Source organism: Rhipicephalus microplus, chromosome X, assembly GCF_043290135.1.
Source record: "Rhipicephalus microplus isolate Deutch F79 chromosome X, USDA_Rmic, whole genome shotgun sequence".
Taxonomy (NCBI): domain Eukaryota; kingdom Metazoa; phylum Arthropoda; class Arachnida; order Ixodida; family Ixodidae; genus Rhipicephalus; species Rhipicephalus microplus.
Genome location: NC_134710.1, coordinates 150,371,311 through 150,389,210, shown reverse-complemented (window position 1 = coordinate 150,389,210; position 17,900 = coordinate 150,371,311). Strand labels below are relative to the sequence as shown.

The following is a 17,900-nucleotide window of genomic DNA, read 5'->3' as shown; positions in this document are numbered from 1 at the left end:
GTCAATGGGCATTTGTCAGGAGACTAGCCTGCGCATTTGCAGCGGCGCTGACGTTACGCGCGCCATGATTTTTTGGGGGGTCACGGGGTGGCGCCATTTGCAAATGACGAAAAATACCTGGCCCCGACATTTTATACTCGCAACTTCGGAGGCCACTGACCCCCAGTTTCGACTTCGGCGATCTACACTGGTGGCGCTGTTGGGACCTGAAAAAGGCCCATTACCACTGCCATCATTTTCAAAACACATCCTCTTTCTCGTCTAGCAGCGAACCGCCAAAATGACACTTTCTGAGCGTGTAACATTGCCCAGAAAAGCGCCACAAATGTATTCTCTCTGTGTGCCAGTAGAAGATGACTCAAGTAGTCATATTAATGTGACACTACGCGCTCATACCTACGTTGGGGCTATGCGGATAGCCCCCGTATACTGAAACAAGCCTCCACACGAATTCCATCTGAATATACGAACAGCGCAACTTACAATTAGTTACAGTGTAACTACAGAAGCAAAAAATAGGGGGGGGGGGGGATAGAAAAGAGCGCGGCCCAAGTTTTCACGCTTCCAATTCCATCCTTCAACTGACCAAGCTGAGCACAGTGCCACCACACACCTAGAATGACTCAGCGCTTCCCATGAAATGCTACCGGCTATCGCTCATATGCAGTAAACAGGAACACCCGTGTACCTCGGTGCACGTAAAAGAATCCCAGTACGTTCAAACAAATCCGCAGCCTCCCAATCACATCGTGGTTATGAGACAATAGATTATGAATAAAACTATATTTTAGAGAGAAAAAGTCCGCAGGTTTTAACACCACGCACTGCAATGCCGTTTGGTTCAGGCAAGCCCGGAAAAACCGCTAGTTTAGTGAGAAAAATCGTGGATTCGCCGTTTTCGACTATCGTTTGTTGGAGATGTTCAGAAAACTTGAATATGCCCATATCCGGACTAGTTAAGCAGTGATGGCTACAAATATGCATAATTGGAGGTTTGACAACGCACACGCAGAAACTTGGTGCCCTTACAATAACCCAGACGAATTGATAGCAGCAACAAGTTTACAAGAACGTCGTACAAAAACTCCCTACATCGGGCTCTCTAAGATACGGATTAAAGCTGGCTTTCACCGAGAAACTTTCCTGCGCTTCGCAACAACCTACCAAGACTTATGCTAATATCAAGCACGTCACCTGGGAAGAACATTCAAACCTGTGCAACAGCGCACCCTAGCCTCTGAAAGAACGAAGAGCAAGTATAATGACAGTAGTACTTGATCAAATAAGCCAGACTTTCCTTCTGCCGTGTGCCTCCGAACGGCGCAAACATAGTGCAAACGAAGTTAGAAGTGGAACGGGGACGGTCTGACTATTTACACAGCAGTCGCTTGAATCGACTGTACTGTGCCTCTCGCAGTCCAGCCATCAAAGCTGGGTTATACATACGAAACTCCGCGTACGACGCGGATACGAAGCAAAATTAAAGAGCTACGTTTTATCTTTGTGAGAGTCTCTCTCACAAAGAGACTGTGTGTGTGTGTGTGTGTGTGTGTGTGTGTGTGTGTGTGTGTGTGTGTGTGTGTGTGTGTGTGTGTGTGTGTGTGTGTGTGTGTGTGTGTGTGTGTGTGTGTGTGTGTGTGTGTGTGTGTGTGTGTGTGTGTGTGTGTGTGTGTGTGTGTGTGTGTGTGTGTGTGTGTGTGTGTGTGTGTGTGTGTGTGTGTGTGTGTGTGTGTGTGTGTGTGTGTGTGTGTGTGTGTGTGTGTGTGTGTGTGTGTGTGTGTGTGTGTGTGTGTGTGTGTGTGTGTGTGTGTGTGTGTGTGTGTGTGTGTGTGTGTGTGTGTGTGTGTGTGTGTCCGTAAGCTTTATTTCATTGTACATGGCAGCGAACCGCATATGTGGCTCTAACACACACTGTGAGCAAAATGCAGCTTTCTATACAAGGCCTCGCCGTGGTGGTCTAGTGGCTAAGGTACTCGGCTGCTGACCCGCAGGTCGCGGGCTCGAATCCCGGCTGCGGCAGCTGCATTTCCGATGGAGGCGGCAATGTTGTAGGCCCGTGTGCTCAGATTTGGGTGCACGTTAAAGAACCCCAGGTGGTCTAAATTTCCGGAGCCCTCCACTACGGCGTCTCTCATAATCATATGGTGGTTTTGGGACGTTATTATTATTATTATATTGGTTTTATTGGCGCAAGGGCCATGTTTGGCCAAAGAGCGCCATAAAAATTATAAAAGTGTAATAATTGTCAGTGTATAACAATGGTATTTAGGGATGTGAGCAATGATAATGTTACGTGGCTGTATAGTGGCCTAATAGATACTAAAATCATGAGCATGACGTGGCACTTGAAGTGAGGATGAATGATAGACGGTCATAGTAATAAAATCATAAAAGGATAATAGCACAACTGCCTTGTCAACGACCCTTGTGTCCAAGGGACGCCAGGCAGGTGCTTTTTTTAATGTAGTTACCGCAGCAGCAACCTCCACTTGGAGGTCGTGCTATGGATTTCCTGGAAATATGACATGAAAATTATTTATATCTTTTAAAAATGCGAGCAATGATTTGTGCTTAAAAACAGGCTCTTTACCTATAAACATTGACGGATGCAGTGGCATTTGATGTCGGTGAAGAAGTAGAAAGTGTTTTTGTCTAAGAGCATCCAATTCCTTGCATTCAATTAAAATATGAAGAACGCTGAGTGGGTCACCACATCTGTCACACACGGGAGGATCACCACCAGACAAAAGGTGTGAATGAGTGCTATGGGTGTGTCCTATTTGTAGTCTTGTGAGTATTACTTGAGTGTGGCGTGACCTTGATATTGACGGCCAAGTTCCAAGGCTCGGTTTGATAACATGTAATTTATTTCGCGTTTGCTTATCCCATGAAAGCTGCCAGTGCGCCCTGAGCTTCTGTTTTACGAATTGTTTGAGTTCTAACGCAGAGACAGCCATAGATGCATTAGTGTTAGCGTTGTCCTTAGCTGAGGCAGCCAGTTGGTCCGCTAACACATTTCCCCGGATTTCGCGGTGCCCTGGCACCCAGCACAATACAACTTGTTTTTTGAGCGAGTATATGGTGCACAGAAGAGAGTAAAGCATCAAAAAAACAGGATTTTTATGTTTTTTGAGGGTCTTCAAAGCTTTTATGACACTCAGAGAGTCGGTGAATATTATCGCACGTTGTAGCTTTAGTTCCTTTATATGTTTAGCGGCCACAAGTATAGCATAGGCCTCCGCTGTGAATATGCTTGAATTAGGGTGGAGAATGCCAGAATCTGAAAAGGATGGACCAACGGCAGCATAGGACACGCCACTATCAGACTTGGAAGCATCCGTAAAGAATTCAGGACAGTTGTATTTGTGCTGCAATTCGAGAAAGTGAGTGTGTATATGTGCTATAGGCGCATGCTTCGTAACTTCAACAAATGATGTATCACAGTCTATGGGCTGCCACTGCCACGGCGGCAGACATGGAACGGGAGCCATCAGACTGTGTTCAATAAGTGGCACACCCGTTTGTTCAGCGAGGCTCCTCACACGAAGTGAGTAAGGCTGTTGAAACGAAGGACGGTTCTCGAAGAGCGTACAACTTGACAAGTCATTGATAGTCGTGTGTGAAGGGTGTTCTTTGTCTGCGTTCGTTTTTAAATAGTATATAAAAGACATGTATGTTCTTTGCAGGTGCAATGACCACTCATTGGATTCGACATACAAACTCTCCACGGGACTAGTGCGAAAAGCTCCCGTAGACAGACGGATGCCCAAATGGTGGACTGGGTCAAGCATTTTCAGAGCACTTGGGGTGGCAGACTGATATATTATTGCCCCATAATCCAGGCGCGTTCGAACGAGGCTTTTGTAGAGATTGATCAAACAATTTCGGTCACTCCCCCATGATGTGCGTGAGAGTACTTTCAGAATGTTCATTGTTTTTATACATTTGTTTTTAATATACTTGATGTGTGATGTAAATGTGAGTTTAGAATCCAAAATTAGGCCTAGAAATTTATGCTCGGCCTCTACAGGTAACCGCTGGCCAAGCAAGTCAATTTCGGGATTTGGGTGGAGGCCTCTCTTTCTAGAAAAGAGCACACAGGTGCTCTTCTCTGGACTTAACCTGAACCCGTTTTGGTCAGCCCACTTGGATACTTTGTTCAGACAAAGCTGGACATGCCGCTCACACACTGCAAGATTACATGACCTAAAGCCTACCTGGATATCATCCACATACATTGAATAGAATGTGTTATGTGGAATGCAGAGTCGTAATGAATTCATTTTTATAATAAAGAGGGTGCAGCTCAGGACACCACCCTGGGGTACTCCCGTTTCTTGAATAAACGGCCTGGACAAGACATTCCCAATACGAACACGGAATGTTCGCTCGGATAAGTAGCTCTTTATGATATTCAACATATTGCCATGAATACCAATGTCTGACAGATCTCTAAGGATGCCGTAGCGCCATGTGGTGTCATATGCTTTTTCCATGTCAAGAAACACACAGAGACAGTACTGTTTGTGGATGAACGCATCGCGTATGTATGCTTCAATGCGTATGAGATGGTCTGTAGTAGATCGGTCCTCTCTAAAACCACATTGAAAGGGGTCAAGAAGTTTGTTGGTTTCTAGAAAATGCATAAGTCTTTTGTTTATCATTTTCTCGAACACCTTGCACAGGCAGCTCGTAAGGGCTATTGGACGGTAACTTGTAACTGAAGAGGGGTCCTTGCCTTCCTTTAGAATAGGAACAACAATGGCCTCCCTCCACGTAGACGGCAGGTACCCAGCAGCCCAGATAGTGTTATACAGAGCAAGTAAACTGATTTCGGTGTCATCGTGAAGGTGTTTGAGCATGTCATACATAATTCTGTCTGGTCCCGGCGCTGTGCTGTGGCACGCATTGAGGGCCGTCCTAAGTTCGGCAATTTTAAATGGAGTATTATACTGTTCGTTTGTTTTGGACTTCAACTCTAGTGTTTTCCGTTCTGTCATTTCTTTATGTTTTAAGAAAGATTTTGAGTAGTGCGCAGAACTGGAAATGCGCTCAAAGTGCTTGCCAAGGCTGTTGGCCTGGTCCTCCAGTGTGTTCCCTTGACTCACTAAAGGCAGAGGATATGCTTGCTGCCCCTTAAGACTTCTGAGGCTGCTCCAGACTTTCTTTTCATTGGTGTAGGAGTTAATGCCGGAGAGAAACTTGACCCAACTCTCCCTTCTTGCCTGACGTCGTGTTCGCCTACCCAGTGATTTCACTTTTTTAAATTCGACGAGGTTTTCTGCGTTTGGATATCGGCGCAGGATGCCCCAGGCTTTATTTTGTTTCCTACGCGCTTCTCTACAGTCATCGTTCCACCAGGGAACACGTCGTTTACACGAGTGCCCATTTGTTTGCGGGATACACTTTTCAGCAGCATCCAGAATAAACGCACTGAAGAATGCTACTGCGCAATCAATGTCACAATTTGTGATAAAGTCACGAGGTAAAAGTGTCAATTCTTGAAATTTCTCCCAGTCAGCGGATGCTATTTTCCATTTGGGAATATGAGGAGGAACCTCATGCGATAATGTCAAGTTTAACATAGCAGGAAAGTGGTCACTGCCGTACGAATTCATGACCACGTTCCATTCTAACTCGGTAAAGAGAGAGGGAGAACCAAGCGCCAAGTCTATCGATGAGTATGAGTTGTGATGAATGTTGTAATAGGTAGGCTGTTTTTTATTGAAGAGGCATGCTCCGGAGCACAGGAGGAATTGCTCTATCAGTCGGCCTCTCGCATCGCACCGGGCATCCCCCCACAGAGTGTTGTGAGCATTGAGATCCCCAACAACAATGTAGGGTGCCGGCAGCTGGTCAATGAGGTGATGAAAATCTGTGCGGTTAAGTTTGTAGCTTGGTGGTATGTATAGTGAACACACAGTGACTAGTTTGTCAAATAGAATGACGCGGACTGACACTGCTTCGAGTGCCGTCTGAAGAATAAGAGGTCGGCAAGGCACGGATTTTTGTACTATTATAGCTACACCGCCGGATGAAGCAGTTGCCTCATCCCGATCCTTGCGGAACACGGCATATTGTCTAAGAAAGTTTGTTTGAGATGGCTTCAGATGTGTCTCTTGGATGCACAGCACCTTGGGATTGTGTTTATGTAAAAGTTCTGTAATGTCATCAAGATTGTGGAGAAGACCCCTAGCATTCCAGTGCATTATTTGTGTAGCCATTTTGAGTGAGTTTTTGTGCTGTGCGTCGAAGTAGACAACCTTAGCTTAGGAGGCCTTTTCAGGCCCCCTAATGCGTGGTTTTTCTTTTTTGGCAGGCTCCTTAGAGCCACGCCAATCTTTCGGCGTCTGAGGCGCCGATACACTTTGTGTTGTGTCCATCATCTCGGAAGAGACGCTGGACGCCCGCTCGCGGTGCCCGCGTGCGGTTGTGAGAGACTTCGGGCCCTCTGCCTTGGCAGGTGGCCCGAAAACTGCAGACCCAGAGGCCTGCATGGCTGTTTGGCTGGTGGTGGTGTCCATTGCCTCCTGCGAGGCACTGGACACCCGCTCCAAAGAGCGATCTGTGTGTAGCGTAGACTTCGCCTCAGTCGACGAAGTCTTTGACCCCACCGGGCAAGAGGTTGTTGGGACCTCCTTGGCCTCCTTGTTGCCCTGGCTGCTGCCAGGGCTTGCAGAGGCCACCGGTGTGGACTGGTTTGCTGCGGGCAGGGCAGCGCTGGCTGTTCCCGCCAGAGGGGCAGGTGGCTCTGACCTGGCCACGCTAGGCATGGTCCAGGTAGCCACCAAGGGCCGTTGTGGTGCCGCCCCTCGTTGCACCACTTCAGCGAAGGAGGCTCTTAGTGCGAATGAAGGTGAAACTCTCTGTCGTGCTTCACGGAACGTTATATTTTCGTTAACTTTTATGGTGATAATTTCTTTTTCTCTCTTCCAGGCTGGGCACGCTCTGGAATATGCGGCATGGCTGCCTTTGCAGTTTGCACAGTGTACCTCATCGTTTTGGCACTTATCAGTTTCGTGACCTGTTATGCCGCATTTGCCACAAGTCAGCTGACCTCGGCAGGTCTGAGATCCGTGTCCAAATCGCTGGCATTTAAAACAACGTCTCGGGTTAGGAACATACGGTCGCACAGAAAGTTTTACGTAGCCGGTCTCGATTGTTTTAGGTAGGATGTTTGAATTGAATGTAAGTATTAGGTGCTTTGTTGCGGTTTCAGTGTTGTTGCGTCTGATTTTTATGCGCTGCACATGTAATATGCCTTGGTCTTTCCATCCGTCTAGGAGTTCCTCTTCACTTAGTGTCTTAAGGTCTTCATCGGATACTACGCCCTTCACTGTGTTCATGGTACGATGTGCAGTAACTGATACAGGGATATTGCCAAAGGCTACGAGGTGTGAGAGTTTGTCGTACTGTTCCTTGTCTTTTAGTTCGAGGAGAATGTCCCCACTTGCCATCTTTGAGGCCTTATAGCCGGTTCCAATGGTGTCTTTAAGGCACTTGGCCACTAGAAAAGGTGATATTGCTCTGGCTTTGGTTGATGATTGCTCGCAGTGAAGGACATGGTATTTTGGAAATGTTTCAACGTTTTGAGGGAAAAACAAAGATGATGCATCGGTGCGTACTCTTTTCGGAGCACGATCAGTTACAGGGGGGTTTTGAGGTCCCATGAAAAATTGGCTTCTTCGGCATCGGCGCCTACCACCCACCACGGAGCCCAACAAGGGGACGCGGCAGAACATGTGAACAAGCCTGCCCTTCGCCAGCAGTACGCCGTTGCTATAACCGAATATGGTTTATCCTAGGCAGGATAGCCACACAAGGTTAACCCTTGCCGCCATGAAAAATCGGAAGTAAATGGAAGAGAGAAGAAGACAGGACAGATTTAAAGACGAGAAAAGACTAAGATATAGGAAGAGAGAGATAGGAAAAGGCGACTGCCGATTTCCCCTGGGTGGGTCAGCCCAGGGGTGCCGTCTACGTGAAGCCGGGGCCAAAGGGGTGTGTTGCCTCTGCCGGGGGGCCTTAAAGGTCCAATCACCCAGCGTCAGCTCAACCCCCAGGATCCCCTTTTCCCCGGACACGGCAAAGCCACGCACGGCTAGGCGTGGGAGGGAGCCGAAACTCCCCCGTTAGCTCGGGTCCGTGGTGTCGCTACACACCAAACGCCTACTTGCGCAGGCGCCCCTGCGGGGGTTTTGGGACGTTAAACACCACAAATCAATCAATCAGCTTTCTATACAATCTTTAACAACTGAAAGGACTAAGCTGGCACCTAGACACAGATGTGCCTTCTGCCACCTCAATGCCAGCTATATTTTTCGGGCATCTGAAGAGACGAACTAACATTGTTTGTTCATCCTTTTCTTTGAGTTGCCCATTTCGCAACACGCGAAGCATGCTATCTGATACAAATGCGTCCAATCTTGCGGTTATAAAATATTTATAGTTTAAAAGAACTCCAGGTGACAGAAAGTTAATCCTGGGCGAGATTATTATATACGGCGTATCTAATGATAAGATCGCAACTTTGAGACGTAATACCCCCCAGAATAACTTTAAATATAGTTCCATACACTATAATTACAGCCAGTTTCATCATGGTCAATCGCCCATGTGGCGCTAATCCAATGAAAATCGAGCTTCCAGCCACTGAGGGCATCCTGCTCGCAAACTCTTCGCATTTATGCGTAATGAAGGTCACATGGATGCATTATAGGCGGACATGATTCAGGAAGAGAAAGAAACTATGACAGAGAAACCGGTTTCAATAAGCCGCGATTCGCACAACGCCTTACCCTCGCTGCACTCACCCACTTTTTGGCAGGCGAGGTCTACCATTATGTTGATGTGCCGGTTATTCTCAGCCTCCGTCTGCATTTCTTTTTTGTATAACTGCGTATCGCGAGCAACACGCAAAGAAAATCACTCATTCTTGTGACCGAAATCGGCAAGTTTAACGTTTATGCGTGGTCCATTCCTCAAGCATGGCGATTCATTCATGCGTGGGATTATTACAGCAGTATATGCTAGACGAGCAGAACATAAAAAAAAACTACACGAGACACTTAATTATTTCATGAATTGAGCGCGAAAACAGTAATAATTCTTCGTGAAGGGGGAGGGTGTAGCAGACATTAAACAAACCCCTTTCTCGTTCTATTCATTTTACCGAACGATGACTACGTTCATTGCAACAAACCCACTTGGCCCTACGGAGCCCTAATGTTACACGAATAAAGTTATTCGTCAACTCAACAAACCAGTAGACAACTTATGTACTTGTTTTCAGAGCAAACAGAAGGGATAAGTGGATACTCAATCTCCCGTCCGCAAGGAAACGAGAGCTCACAACAAGTACGTTCAGCCCGAATGTTCGCACCAGAAAGGCGATATTCCAAATACAGACTCGAATGTCACACGCCATTACGTACAAGCTACGCAAAGACACTTTACCGCGACGTGGCGTTTGTGGGGTGGCTCGGTGCTTAATAATGCGTAAACATTTTCCACTACTGGTTCCAAAGGTTCGAAAAAGCGCATATTTCTTCCCTCCTTACGCTTGTGAAGAACCACAGAAACGCTATCTCGTAAATGAACAGCGCTCAGGATAAAACAAACACACACACACACACACACACACACAACACACACACACACACACACACACACAAAGAAAAGGCCAAGCAGTGACAAGTGTAGAACCTGTTAGCGCCATAGTTACGCCCCCAGGTCGAGCCAGTGACACTTAACGCTGTCACCAAAATATATAATTTTTTGTTTACATTACACTTCCCCTCCTTAGCGCGTGTTCAGTTAATAGCAAAAAGGATGCACGGGGACAGAAAAAAAAACGAGGCAGAAAAGTAAGCGATGTCTAGGGAACAAAAAAAAAATCGCGGCGACCGCAAGCTCTGAGCAGCGGAGCGCGCCAACGCAATTCCAGAGCCGTGACGCGCGGCCGAGCGAAAGCGGGGAAGACGCGGCGGCAAGCAAGACGCGCGCACGGACCTTTTGTTTCTGTACCCCACGAGCACGCGCACACGAACAAGAAAAACGAGATCAGACGCGGCGGGAAAGCGGATGGATTCACCGCGCAAAAGAAGCCGGAATCGCGATCGACCGGGCGTGCCGACAGGAGGCCCGAAGAAGCGCCACTATAAAAAGCGCGCGCCGGAGGAAGACGCAATGTGCCCAGCGGGGCTGGGTCGCTGCCACGAGGTCAAGGCTGCGGCGCCTCGACCCTGAAAAAAGAAGACACACTGGGCCAATGGACTTGGCGCTCGAGGCGAGAAACGAAAGTCCAGCTCGCCGAGAGCACGTCGTCGGGGCGACACGGAAAAACGGGTCGCCGGGCTCCCGCATCGCGTGCCTCGCGGCTGCAATTACGCGTCGCCGGCCTCACGCCAGGCTGGACCGGTAATACTTGCGCAGCCTCTACGACGCGGAATACTTTCACTGCCAATGAACGGGCTGCCGCGGCTTGTTTACACTGATTTAGCGACTGCGTGCGGGAGAGGAAAAAAGAAAATTTCCTTCCCACATCGCTTCTAGCGCTGTGCGTGTGAGCGAACTCGGGCCGAGCACTCTCGTCGGCAGTCTGAGCGGCAACCGTGTAGAAAAAAACGAAAATGCAGTAGCTGAAACTGAGGCAGTTGTTTTTAAAATCAACGCACGCACTACACAAAGTCAGCTGCTAAGAGACATCTACAGAAGCCATGCCTCTGCGCATCGCTGCAAACTGTTAAATGTTTGCACCGCCTACGGTTTGCCATCTTCCACGAGTCCACTGATCGAGTATCATTTCCGACGGCAATGGCGCCCTTATCATTTTTTTTATTAGGAAACGCTTCCGATTCCAACAGGTAAACGTTTTCTTCAGCTGCGGCCGCCAAAACATCCACCACTTGGCTTATTCAGAGTCAGCGCACTACCAAAAGAGATGTAGTAAAAGGAAGTCCGCAGAAGCCCAAGTGCTTCGTCGCCAAATTGAACGTCAACAGCAGTGAATGCACACATAATGTACCTACATACCTTAACAACCGGCCCTGCCGTGCGCATTATTGTTATCATCCCTCCGAGTGGGCGCTCAAGTATAGATGAAAGCGTGCAATAAGATTGCAGCCGTAAGAGTTAAGGGAAATGCAAAGGGAAAAACAAATGGTGCGCAAGGCTATATTTGGTACGACGAAAGCCGTACATGAGGAGGCACAACGAAGAACTCGTTGCCAGGAGTGAAAGAGAGAGAGCTGGAGAAGTATAGAGAATAAAAAGAAAAAAAAAAGCCGGGAGAACAAAAATCAAGATAGGAGAATGCATGCCAAGTGCGACCGAGCGCCACCGAAATAACCTGGAATATAAGGAAGGGAGGTTCATTTCCAGACAGGAGCCGCCACCGGACTAGGCCTGAGTGCACCATTATCCCGGCTCCTTCATTACTGCGTGTTTTTCTTGCTATTTCGCCACGCATTCGGTGTTTTTTTTCTTCCTCCAAGACACAGGAGGCGGCGAAACACTCCTCGGAACTGCGCGCGTATGTATCTTGTCGGTGAATTGCACGCCGCAGACGCTCGCTGCTGAAAAGGATGACGGCCGCGCGCTGGTATCACGACTACGTGCCGGGCTGGCAAACGTGCTGCTACTAAACCGCGTCTCAAGTGGCAACCTCGGTGATGACGACTAACAGAATCGCTTGGCATCACAATACGTGGAAAGTGCGCGCGGGTATAGCTCGGCTGGATTTCACAGGCCACGAGAAACAGCTTGACAGCGCATGCGCCTCCCACCCCGACCCTTCACGGGCGCAAGCAGCCCGAACAAGTGTGGGGCGGCGAGAGCACCGAGCCTAAAAATTGGCGCGATTCTCGGTTACCGGCAGGCAGAGTGGACCCCTTCACTCCACGTTCCCCTTGTTGTACTCACCTCTCTTACTATATACACAACACTTTGTTTTTTCTTTCAAGACCATGCGCTTCGTCTCTTTTAGTCATTATCTTTTCCTGCTCTGCTACGCCAATAATTTTAAGCGTTTATATTCACCAACTTCTTAGACAATTAGGCGATTTAGACTGAATAAGGCGATTGTAAACTTGTGTACTTGCGGCAATATTTACCTGGCTGTGAACGAGTCGGCTAGAACTTGGCAGTTGAAAAATCGTAATCGCAAAGCGCCAAACGGACTAGCGTCCCACGTAAAGGCTGGCATCTTCGCCTTTCTTCAATCTGTGTTAATAGCAACAGCGAAGCAGGTCTAAAGTAAAGTTTTGAGACGAGACAAAGCCTAATGGGACCTAAAGGGAACCCAGATCAGAAAGTCACTGCGAGGTGTTATTCTGGTGAATGCAGATACGACACATTCTGTAAAAGTACTTGTTATAACAAGGTACTGAATGTCAAGCCTGAAGGCCTAAGACCACCTATGTTCCCAAACTGCCGGCCAAAGCTGTGTCCAGTACCCCTGAATCTGTTAAGGTTTAACAACTGGCAGCAGCACAAAAACTTTTTAAAAAATATAAAAAATCAAAAGAAAGCGTGAACGAAGAAAGACGGAAACAAACATGTAGTGACGAGTATAACGGCCAGGTTTGGTCGGAACAGCTGGCGCGAAAGCGATGGACCGCGGAACCAGGGCCTTGGCAAACAGCCCAGAAGGGGCGCCACCGCCGTCTGGATCGAGGCAGGAAACGCAAGGGCGCAGGTGGCGAGTCCCCACAGAAGCGAATGCCGGCTGAGTGCATGCTTTCCTAAGTACACGGCAAATGCTGAGACGCGATACAATGACATCCCTCCGATGTGTTGTTCTAGTTCAAATGAAAAGAAGAAACGACATGACCGGCACACTGCAATACAGAGGCTTATAATTTCGCCCTTAATGTCAGTCGGGATTCACAAAACATCTCTTACCTAGCGCGAAGAGTCGTTGTCGCTTAGATCGTCTAGCCATCCCGTCGAGTGATATCGCGCGTGAGCAACTAGACTTCGGCACCTCACTGCGACCCTATACCGGTTGCAGCAGACAAGTGCGAGTAGATCCGTCCGATCTACACATTTTCAAAAATGTGATATAAGCAACGACTTACATAGCGGAGTCTTAAAAAAAAAAAAGAGGTTGACTGGGAACAGCTTTCAACGACACAAGGAATGCATATAGGTAAGGGAACTATAAGTCAAACCTGGAACGAATGTCGGCTTCATTTGAAAGAACAGCCGTCAACTCATGCTTCAAAGCTGCGCGTGAGTTTCGTAATCGCAGCTTTCTGCCCGAGACGAGTGAAATGACCAGACATGCATGGGAGCGAAGACTTGCATCGCTCGCTTTGATTGGGCATGTCACGGACACCGCAGAGCAGGCACGTACGTTTTCTTTCTCTGTACCACGGGTAGGTGGAACCTTGATGAAACGCGGCGATTGGCATGCACGCCAACGTCCTCGCGGCAGAATGGCCTTTCTCTTCCACGGCGCTGGCCCCTCTGCGGACGTGGCAGGCCTAGACACACCAGTCATTCAGACCGACTCTTAAAGTGCCAACATCATTTCATGGTGCAAGTGCGCTCTGTATTTCTTTCTCGAGCCTTGAAAAGGGATCGACATATCTTGACGGCAGACACGAACAGAAAAGCAATAAAAAAAGCCAAACGACCGCAGCCGAGAAGAAACTTGGCCTGGCCCGTGCATGCAGGCAGAACGCGCGCACAAAGAGAATTCACGCTGGAAGGTCGACGCCGCGGACGAATGGATTTCGAGTCTCGGCGCCATTAGACTTGACAAAAGGAGAGGAACGAATCAAGAGCGCAGCTTGTGGCCCTGCTCGAAGAAGAAAAACAAGCAACAGCGGCGTCAGGGAACGAACGAAGCGCCGCCACAGGATCGGAGGGGGAAGTCTCAAATAAACTGACGAACAAAAAAAGCCGCCCATCACCGCCGCCACCTCTGCGGAAGGGCCGCGGCAGAAGAGGCGCCATTGTCGGACGGCGCGCGCCGCCGCCTCGCAAGGTCGGAGGCCAGCGCTCGGCGACAGCGAATATTACCGACATTACCGCAACAGCGCCAATCCCCCGCCGGAAAATGGCTAAGTAACGGAAAATATGCCACCTTTCTCTTCTTTTTTTTTTTGCACCCCACGCATTCGCCTGTGCCAACGCCCCCTCGCCCAGGCTGATCAAACCTGCGTGCACAGCAAGGGTCGACATACCCACAGCACTGGCCCCACAGAATAACGAAGCAACTTCAGTGCATCAACATTTACACACACGCACAAAGTTACAATTAAAGAAATTTAACTCCCACCCCGCGAAATGTTCATCCGAAAAAAAGAGGCATGGGTAAAGATGGCCGTCTAATCGATTTAGTCTCAGACCATGATATGTGGCGACGCAACCTTCAGGGGGGCAGACCATGATATGTGGCGACGCAACCTTCAGGGGGGCCCTGTTACTCGCCTCCCCCGCCCCCCTTAAATTCCAGCCCGCTCGTGGGGACAAAAAAAAAAAGACGTGCGTCGAGCGCGATAACAATGTTTACAGTTGAAAGATTCTAAAAAAAGAAGAAAAAAACATTTGTGGCGAGAGATCAGTGAGGCAACGATAGCAAGATCATTGTGATAAGTGCGAAAGAGAGACCAAGGAGAAGGGCAGGGAGGTTAACCAAGCTAGGCTCGGTTGGCCACCTTTTAAAGCTATCACATTTCCCAGAAATCAACGAATGACCTCCATATCGAAGTTTATTCCTTCACGAATCGATTGCTGCGAAAAGCATCTCGGAACCATAAAAAATATGCGGTGTTACCGGGATTTGCCGAACGATTTAAAAGGCCCCTAAACCATCTCCGATATTTTTTTCAGCATTTCAAGAAAACGCGCACGTCAAGTTGAGAATGCCGTCACGAACGCCAACCACGGCAGCGCCACGCGTCGCGCCGCAAATTTCAAGGAACACTCCTATGTCCTCTCCGCGCCTTTCGGTGTCCACAGCGTTGCCGTGACGTCACCTTTCGCGTCTAGTCACGTCATTCGCAAACAGACCCTGCTTTAAATGCGAATGCATTTCTTAGTCGGGGCATGTGAGGCGTCTGACGGTGTCCGCGCGCCGGCAGGTGTTACCTCTCCGCTCTCACTCCCTCTCCCACAACAACAGCTGGGGGCGCGCGCGCTAATCCTCGCCCCTAGCCGCCGCAGGTGGTGCGGGCGGAGAAGCGTAGAATGAGTGGAGAGGACGAGCGCGCTCTAGCTTGCGAGGTCGCTCGCGACACGGGAGGGGCTTTAGGGAGCTCGGCGGAGCTCCCGCGTGTGTGGAGAGAGTGTAGAAGTTGGTAAGTGCAGCGCTTCGCCCTTCGCTCCTTTCTCCTCCCAGCGCCCCGCTACCCATTCCGCCGACTGGTACATATACATAAAATGGAGTGAAGCGCGCGCCTCACTCTCGACAGTTCGCTGGCTGGTGAATGTGTAAATAAATGGTTACGGTACACATCATCGTCTCGCCATTCATTTACGCCATTAAAATTCCTACACCATGTACTCTCGGCGCAAGAAATGCGTTCACATTTCCTCACGATTCCCTTCGGGGAGGAGGTGGGGGCAATTTTCTTCCTGCTCGCAGTAAAGCGCGCTCACCGCTTTATCCCTTCGCACGGCGAGGAGGTGCACTCGGCTAGCAGCAACGCCATTTCATTTCATTTCATTTATTTACTCTCAAGGCCGGAGCATTACAGAGAGGAGCGGGTAAACATCATACAAAAAAAAATCAGGAAATACAGCAAATCAAAATTATATGTGCACAATGGCGATCTGAAAACCATAAAAGAAAAGAAAGACTGCGTGATGTGAAGAAGAGGCAGGGTGGTTGTAACAACAATGTTCAACATGGTTGCGTCTTTGAGTGACACGCGCACACAAAAAACTAACAAGAGAAAACACAGCGTGACTTATAAGTGGCGAATTTACGCGAAATGGTTAGAGAGGGCGTTTTTAAACAAAGTGAGGTCAGTGATAGCAGCGATAGGGGCGGGAAGGTGGTTCCACTCATTTGCAGTTTTCGGGATGAATGATTCAAAATATAAATTCGTGCGGGCGCTAGGAACGCCCACTTTAACACCGCCATTGGTGGTGTTGCTAGAAACAGAGACAAACCGATTAATGGAGCGTAGCGAAGGGAAGAGCGAAGCGCGGGGGCAGCTTCGAATCATCAAACGCGACCGTTAAAAAAAAATATTGCGGCTACGTATTCGTTGCAGACTCGTGCACAACTACAACAGCACAGCGAAATGTTAACCTCTGGATGGTTGAGGAGCCCTTCAAGCGATTTATCTCTTGATGAGCGGGCTGGAAGTTGCACAGGGAGGGACGGCGCGGAGGGGGGGGGGGGAAAGCTACGTCATCGGGCATCATAACCTTGATAGTGCACGATGCAACGCGACCGCTTTTAGCCCATCGTGATTCATGTGGGTACTAGTATAAGGCATCTGAGTTATGTTATCAGACTAATGAGAGCGACGCCGGAACGTGGCTGCACCGAGTAGCAAGAAGCATGCCCGATCCAAACACGGCTCCCGACTTATATCAGTGATCGGACAATAGCATGCTGGCTTTTGTTTGACGTAAACAGCAGGCGCCGAAGCGAGCAAAGAAGGGTTTATGTACAAAAAGAGGGCGCCCGAGAAAATTTCAAATAAGCACTCCGCTTGTGAACTCTCACTGCCATTGGAGCCTTGAACGGAGCCTTCTAGACGAATCGTCAGTATTACAACCCGTTTGTTTTAGTATATCTGGCGAAGTTTGTTTTGTTCCCCAGAAGCTTCGACAGCAAGTGCTCAGGATTTCTTCGTCGAACCGTTTTCGAGCACCATTCTCATGTCCATCGGTAGGGTTAGCAGGACTGAGTGTATTGACTGCCTGAATAAATTGGCTGAATACGTTGCCTCAAAGATGTACAACTTCCAAACTCTGAGGCCGGATATTGCGAGTTTCTGGTTCTTCTTATGCTCAACAGCTGGCGCTACAAGTAAAAAAATATCTCCGTGGCACTGTAATTTGTTTCCCTCGCCTCAGAACTGCTAATGAGACATAAAACCTATATTCAGGAATATTTATTGTTGCTGCTTTGACGGACACTGCTTTGCGAGGTGTCGGGTTCATTCTCTTCGACACAATGTGTGACGCTGCTCTTTCAATGTGGCTGCCCGCCATTTCGGGCGGCGTTTATATTATGACGCCGAGAGCCGCTACGCCACAAAACGCCGGCAAGAACGCTGCATATAGTCCGGCCTTAACCCCTCAATAGGGGTAAACGTGAAAGAGGTTAGCAAGTATTACAACCGGGTACAAGCTACGTTGCAAAAGAACGCTGAAGTCAATACGAAAACCACGGAAAAAAAAAAGGAAAACGTTTGTGGCGTGTTGTTCAGTTTTGGCAGCAAACCAAGACGGTATAACGATTACCAGAACACAATTCTTAACTGCGCCAAACGCTTACACTAAAGCAATGAAATGGCATAGAGCTCAACTTTTTTTTGACTACTGAAACAAAGTAGGTGCAGTAAAAAATAAACAAAAAAGAAATGATGTTGGAAGACGATCATTCAAGAAAGCGATGAGAGAGGACCCCGGAAGGTCCTCGCTCATCACTTTCAAATCTACATGCTCGGCCAACAAAAGAGTCCCTTGTTCTGATTGCACGCACACATTATTTAAGAAAATAACGCAATACCAGTATCGGAAAGTACATGTCGCAATTAAGTCGCCCTGAAACTACACGTCCCCGGTGACACGCTCAAAAAAAAAAAAAAATCAGGGCCCGCGACGCCCTCACATTTACAAAAAAGCAGCCGTACGATAAGATCACTGCTAACTAGCCTTTCGTGGCTCTCTAGTGCGGGCGTTACAGGACTACAGAACCTAATTCGGGA

At 48.5% G+C, this 17,900-nt stretch overlaps 1 protein-coding gene across 15 annotated transcripts in view; it reads right to left on the bottom strand.

The window, feature by feature from the left end:
- LOC119177026 (TOX high mobility group box family member 3) overlaps positions 1–17,900 on the bottom strand; it is a 564,847-nt gene that overhangs the window by 94,101 nt on the left and 452,846 nt on the right. The window lies entirely within an intron of this gene.